The 6,459-nt window shown below is 38.8% G+C and overlaps 1 protein-coding gene across 2 annotated transcripts in view; it reads left to right on the top strand.

Moving 5' to 3' along the window:
* The first annotated feature begins 126 nt into the window (after positions 1–126).
* Positions 127–6,459, top strand: part of CFAP61 (cilia and flagella associated protein 61) — a 384,193-nt gene continuing 377,860 nt past the window's right edge. For both annotated transcript variants that reach the window (XM_066386991.1, XM_066386992.1), the window contains exon 1: positions 127–218. The gene's annotated coding sequence lies outside the window, so the exon portion shown is untranslated. The remainder of the gene's footprint in view (positions 219–6,459) is intronic.

Here is a 6,459-nt window from a genome sequence, read left to right as displayed (position 1 = left end):
AGGACGGATGCCGGAAGCGGAAGCGAAACTGGCTTTGACCTTTGACCTCCCGCACGCACTGTGAACAAGGTTGCGCCGTTTCTGTGGTAACCTGATTACGCGTCCTCCTTAGAGCTGAGTGTGGAGCGCGGCGTCCAGGAGGTGCGGGTTAGGTAGATTGAGCGGGCCTTCCGGCCAGCAGGCGAGAATTGGGTCCAGTGCGTCAGGGACGCACCCAGGTCAGTATTCGGGATTGGGATGACCGCGCGAGGAGGTCTGGATTTGTCTAGTTTGGGACCCAGCAAGTGGGAACCAAACTCGGATCTGGTGCGTGAGGGCGGGGGAGGAGAGGCAGGCCTAAAACTACTATTCCCAGCATGCCAAAAGGCAAGCTGCTGCGCTCTTACGCAGCCCGGACCTGGTTTTGTAGTTTTTGTAACCCATATCACTTCGTTTCTGGACAGTAGTGCCCAAATAATTAATTCCAAGGTTATTAAAAACTACTGAAGGTATTTTAAAGCCAGGTAATAAAATATAAAAATAAATCAGTAGACTACTAGCAAACAGCTAGACTTGTTATCAAATAAACATGTTTAAATTATCTTACATAAATTACATAAATTCTATTGGCCTCAATGCCTTTACCTATAAGACGAGGATAATAATATCTACGTATTTCGGTAGGATCAAAGAAAAAAAATCTATGTAAAGCACCCAGTAAATGTTAGCTGATATAATTCTTGACGTGCCTTCAAACATGGATAAATTAATTACATGCAAGCAAATGGTTAAGAGAATTTTTAAAAAAGACTTTATTTCTTGGAGCAATTTTAGGTTTATAACAAACTTGATTGGAAAGTGCAGAGAATTCTTATTTCCTGGGCAACAGCCGCCTCCCCACTATCAACATCCCCCACGAAAGTGGTAAGTTAGTTACACTTGATAAAGCTACATTGACACAAAGAATCTACATCAAGTTTCACTCTTGGTGTTGTACATTCTATGGGATTTGACAAATAACATAGTGACACAGATCTACCATTAGAATATGGTTAAGAATAGTTTCACTGCCCTAGGAATTCTGTGATCTACCTAATCATTCCTTCCTCCTCTTTTTCCCTTTGCAACCACTTAATTTACTTTTTGTTTGTTTCCCCAGTTTTGACTTTTCAAGAATGTCGTATCATTGGAGTCATATAATACATAGCAGTCTCTTCAGATTGTCTTCTCTCACTTATTAATATGCGTTTAAGGTTATTCCACATCTTTCCATGTATTGATAGCTCATTGGTTAAGAAAATTTTGACTGCTTCAGTCTCTTGGTGTTTGGAATATATATATATTTATATGTGTATGGATGTAAAAATATCACATATATATCTGCATATATTGCTTTTGAAAAAAATTTTGTGCTGATTTCTCAAACTGAAGTCATTTGTAACATATAAAAATATTTGCCATAGCTCTGTGCCACCAATATTATTTAAATATTTTTATCTTACTTTTTTTGTGTGGCAGAGACAGAGAGTCAGAGAGAGGGACAGATAGGGACAGACAGACAGGAAGGGAGAGAGATGAGAAACATCAGTTCTTTGTTGCGGTCCCTTAGTTGTTTATTGATTGATTTCTCATATGTGCCTTGACTGGGGGGCTACAGCAAACTGAGTGACCCCTTGCTTGAGCCAATGACCTTGGGCTCAAGCTAGTGAACCTTGCTCAAACCCAATGAGCCCACGCTCAAGCTGGTGACCTCGGGGTCTCGAACCTGGATCCTCCACATCCCAGTCCAACGCTCTATCCACTGAGCCACCACCTGGTCAGGCTTATCGCACTTTTCAAATGTGAAATAAATTGAATCAGATTTTTTATCACTATAAAGAGAAATTACCTAACAAAATAAACAAATAGCTACTAAAATAAAAAGATTTCTTTTAAATAATTTTTTACATTTATAACTATACATAATTGATTTAACAAAGTTTAAAATTAATTGTCTCTAGCCTTCTCTCAAAGATATAAGCATCCATAAGACTTTACGTCTACCTCACAAGTTTTGATTGTCTGGTAATTCAATTCAGCTTTTGTTTTTTAGGCAAACTTTATCATCACTTTTTTTTTATTTTATTTTTTAATTAATTTTAATGGGGTGACTGATTAATTAGGGTACATAGATTCAGAGAAAACATTTCCTGGTTATTTTGACATTTAATTATGTTGTATACCCATCACCCAAAGTCAGATTGTCTTCCGTCACCTTCTATTTCAGGGGTAGTCCACCTTTTTATATCTACCGCCCACTCTTGTATCTCTGTTAGTAGTAAAATTTTCTAACTGCCCACCGGTTCCATAGTAATGGTGATTTATAAAGTAGGGAAGTAACTTTACTTTAAAAAATTTATAAAGCAGAGTTACAGCAAGTTAAAGCATATCATAATAATTACTTACCAAGTACTTTATGTTGGATTTTCGCTAAGTTTGGCAGAATAAATCTTTATAAAACAACTTACTATAGTTAAATCTATCTTTTTATTTATACTTTGGTTGCTCCGCTACCGTCCACCTTGAAAGATGGAACGTCCACTAGTGGGCGGTAGGGCCAGGTTGACTACCACTGTTCTATTTGGTTTTCTTTGTCATCACTTTTTTTTTTTGCCATCGATTCTTATTTAGTTATACCTGCATGTTTACTTTTCTCCCCTCAACATTTCCTCTTGTATTCTACTCCTTCCTGATTTTAATTTTATTCTTCTTCATATATACGTTTTATTAGTTCTTTCAACCAGGTTTTTTGGAAATTGCTTTCATTTTTTTGTGTGAAATTGTGTTTATTTCACCTTCTTTTTAAATGATTGTTTAGCTAGGTATAAAATTCTAGATTAATAGTTATTTTCCCTTTTGCATTTAAAAAATACTATTCTGGGGGTTGGGAAACTATAGCACATAGGCCAAATTCAGCCCATTGTTTATTTTTGTATACTCAAATTTCAGTGTCCATAAGTAAAATTTTATTGCAATACAGTCATGCTCATTTGTGTTCATATTGTCTTTGGTTGTTATTGTGGTATAGTTGCAGAGGTGAGTAGCTGCTCAAAGAACTTGTGGCTCAAAAAGCCTAAAAATATTTATCATCTGGCTCTTCACAGAAGAGGTATGCCGGCCTCTTTACTACTGGCTTCTATTGTTGCTTATGACTAAATATGCCACTAAAGTAATTAATATTCTTTCATATGCAGTCTGTCTTTTATCTGCTTGCTTTCAGGTTTTCTCTTTGTCTTTGGGTTTTATACTTTCATTATTATGTATTTGGAATTTATTTTTATTTTCCTGTTCAGTACTGTGTGTTTTTTACCAATTCTAAAATATCATTAGCCATTATATTCAAAGATCATTTCACTTTTTAAAAAAAATTCCTATAAGGCAAAGATACTTTCCATTCCATTTTACGTATCTCTTAACTGCATTCTATTTTCCTATTTCTATATACTTTATAATTGTCTTCCAGTTCATTAATTATCTTCATTCTTGTCTAATATTAATCCAAATACTTAGCTTAAATTTTAATTACCATATTTTTCTTTTTAATTTTTTGCATGTGAATGTGTGAGAGAAAGCAAGAGAGAGTAAGCGACAGACAGACAGGAAGGGAGAGAGATGAGAAGCATCTTGCAGCACTTTAGTTGTTCATTGATTGCTTCTCATATGTGCCTTGACCAGGGGCTCCAGCTGAGCCAGTGACTCCTTGCTCAAGCCAGTGACCTTGGGATCATGTCAGTGATCCCACACGCAAGCTGGTGACACCATTCTCAAGCCGGATGAGCCCATATTCAAGCTGGAAACCTTGGGGTTTCAAACCTGGGACCTCAGTGGCGGTGGACTGGCTCAGAGGATGCAGCATTGACCTGACATGGGCATCCTGGGTTCAATTCCTGGTCAGGGCACACAGATGTGACCATCTGCTTCTCTTCCCCTCCCTCTTCCCCTTCCCTCTCTCTTTCCCTCTTGCAGCCTGTGGCTTGATTTTGGTTTGACCCTCAGCCTGGGTGCTGAGGATAGGTTGGTTGATCTGACCATTGGCCTCAGGTGCTGAGGATAGCTCAGTTGATTTGAGTATCGGCCCCAGAAAGAGGTTGCCAGGTGGATTCCTGTTGGAGCACATGCAGGATTGTGTCTGTCTCCCCTCTTTTCACTTAAAAACACACACACACAAAAACCCTGCAACTTCAACGTCCTAAGTCAACACTGCACCACTACCAGACCACATTTTCCATTTTTAAAGTATCTTTTTTTTTAAATAATTTTATTTTTAATGGGGCGACATCAATAAATCAGGATACATATATTCAAAGATAACAACTCCAGGTTATCTTGTCATTCACTTATGTTGCATACCCATCACCTCAAATCAGATTGTCCTCTGTCACCTTCTATCTAGTTTTCTTTGTGCCCCTCCCCCTCCCCCTTTCCCTCTCCCTCTCCCCCCTCCCCCCGTAACCACCACACTCTTATCAATGTCTCTTAGTCTCACTTTTAAGTCCCACCTACGTATGGAATAATGCAGTTCCTGTTTTTTTCTGATTTACTTATTTCACTTTGTATAATGTTATCAAGATCCCACCCTTTTGCTGTAAATGATCCGATGTCATCATTTCTTATGGCTGAGTAGTATTCCATAGTGTATATGTGCCACATCTTCTTTATCCAGTCATCTATCGATGGGCTTTTTGGTTGTTTCCATGTCCTGGCCACTGTGAACAATGCTGCAATGAACATGGGGCTGCATGTGTCTTTACGTATCAATGTTTCTGAGTTTTTGGGGTATATACCCAGTAGAGGGATTGCTGGGTCATAAGGTAATTCTATTTTCAGTTTTTTGAGGAACCACCATACTTTCTTCCATAATGGTTGTACTACTTTACATTCCCACCAACAGTGTATGAGGGTTCCTTTTTCTCCACAGCCTCTCCAACACTTGTTATTACCTGTCTTGTTAATAGTAGCTATAAAGTATCTTTTTTTAATAATTACCTTTCATGGCTTTTATTTCTCTTTCTATATTTCTAATGATTATAAACATACTTGTTTTGTAGTCACATTTAGAGTCTTTTATCTGAACTGGTAGTATGAACTGGGATGCCACCCACTTTGGTCTAGAATTTGGACTCCTTACAAGTACTTTTGTTTTGTTTTCTACCTAAAGCTGTGGGGGAGAGAGAGTTTCCTGTCACTTCCATGGGCTACTGGGTTTAATTTTTCTAGTCCCCTCATTCACTGAGAGGTCCACTCCTCCAAAGGCCAGGTTATATGTATGGTTTTAGTTTCAGTTCTCTGTTTCAATGAGGCCCATTCTATTCCCATGGACTGTTCAAACTCTGTCCGGCAAGATGGGATCAGATATGATCACTTCCTGAGTCATTGGACACAAAGTCACTGCCATCTAGGTGGGGAATGCCCCTTGCTTGTCCTCTTCCTTCTTATTTTCTTTTTTCTAAGTCAGATCTCTAACTATACTCTCATATTTTATTTTATTTAGAATTTTTATATAGTTGTAGCATTTGTTTATTATATAATGTATTACAAAGAGGATGTCTCTAATTTTTTTTTTTCAGACAGAGAGAGAGAGAGAGTCAGAGAGAGGGATAGACAGGGACAGACAGATAGGAACGGAGAGATGAGAAGCATCAATCATTAGTTTTTCATTGCGCGTTGCAACACCTTAGTTATTCATTGATTGCTTTCTCATATGTGCCTTGACCGTGGGCCTTCAGCAGACCGAGTAACCCCTTGCTCGAGTCAGTGACCTTGGGCTCAAGCTCGTGAGCTTTTGCTCAAACCAGATGAGCCCGTGCTCAAGCTGGTGACCTCGGGGTCTCGAACCTGGGTCTTCCACATCCCAGTCCGACTCTCTATCCACTGTGCCACTGCCTGGTCAGGCGTCTCTTTCTATTTTTTATTTTAAGTTAAAACCAAAACCATAAATGACAATATTTGTGGCTAGCTTGAATAGACATTGTTAAAATTTATTTCTACTCAAAGAAAGTAAAGATATTTACAAATGTGAAATTTTATTGTCTCTATTAATACCATGTCTTTGCAGAAAGCACCTAATTTCCCATTCACAGAGGATGTAGAATACATAGTTGAGTATTTAATTGCTCAGATGATAGTCTCCCATGTGCTGATTGCCTCCTTTGAAACAATACTGTCATTGTATTGCTTGTTAATGATTTTGAAAGATTAGGAGTAAGTAAAATACCCTTCAGTGATTCTTTCCATGCTGGGTTACTGTGCCCATCCAGCATGTAGGATATGTGGTTGATCCTCTATAAAAGAAGGCCCTGGCCAGTTTGCTCAGTGGTAGAGCGTTGGCCTGGTGTGTGGAAGTCCCAGGTTCGATTCCCGGCAGGGCACATAGGAGAAGCACCCATCTGCTTCTCCACCCCTCCCCCTCTCCTTCCTCTCTGTCTCTCTCTTCCCCTCCCG

Source organism: Saccopteryx leptura, chromosome 5 (genome assembly GCF_036850995.1).
Source record: "Saccopteryx leptura isolate mSacLep1 chromosome 5, mSacLep1_pri_phased_curated, whole genome shotgun sequence".
Lineage (NCBI taxonomy): Eukaryota > Metazoa > Chordata > Mammalia > Chiroptera > Emballonuridae > Saccopteryx > Saccopteryx leptura.
Note: the sequence above shows the minus strand (reverse complement) of the source record. Positions and strands in the feature narration are given on the sequence as shown.